Raw genomic sequence first — 780 nt, forward strand, 5'->3', positions numbered from 1 at the left:
GTTTAATTGAATTTATAACTATAAATGTGTTTTGCAATATGACGGGATTATCGAATTTAGCGCTCTGCGTGCTCAAATGGAAATTCTTATTAAGGTTAAAATAAAATTAAGGTGAGTTGGTAAGGCACTTTAATATGTTAAAAAAAATGGGTTGTTGCTACAGTCTGATTTTGTACATAGTTAGACTTATTTTCCAGTTATATTGCAAGACACAGGTATGGTTTTTGCCTATTCTTACACGGTACATATGAATTAGGAGAATTTTAGATTGTAATGTACATACAATTAAATTGGATCGAAATCGCTTTAAATTTTATATGTTTAATTTCATAACGATCAAACATTTTAATTTTTAACATTCAGTGATAATATTTACTTGTTTTTTTTTATTCTATAATTATAGTAATACGTAATAATCACACATAATTATAAGTACCTACTTTTATCGAGTAGTAAATGCCATGAATGTAATTTTGAACTGTGATTTTGTGATGTTCAAAACTGGTTTATTTATTGTAAATATATTCAGTATTTCGTAAATAACTTTAAAACAGTAGCCGCGTGTGTTTTAATACTAATAACAATTATTAATTACCTACAAGATTTATGATTTTTTCTTAAAACTTTTATTATTAATATGTCCGTACTTTTTATTCTATTGAAATGTTTTTAATTATTCAGATTTTGACTTCCTTCGTTTTGCATAATTATTATGTTTTATTGTATAACTTGCGAATGAATTGGTTATTTTCGTGAAACGAACATTTATATTGTGTTGTA

The sequence above is a fragment of the Cydia amplana genome, chromosome 1 (assembly GCF_948474715.1).
Source record: "Cydia amplana chromosome 1, ilCydAmpl1.1, whole genome shotgun sequence".
Taxonomy (NCBI): Eukaryota; Metazoa; Arthropoda; class Insecta; order Lepidoptera; family Tortricidae; genus Cydia; species Cydia amplana.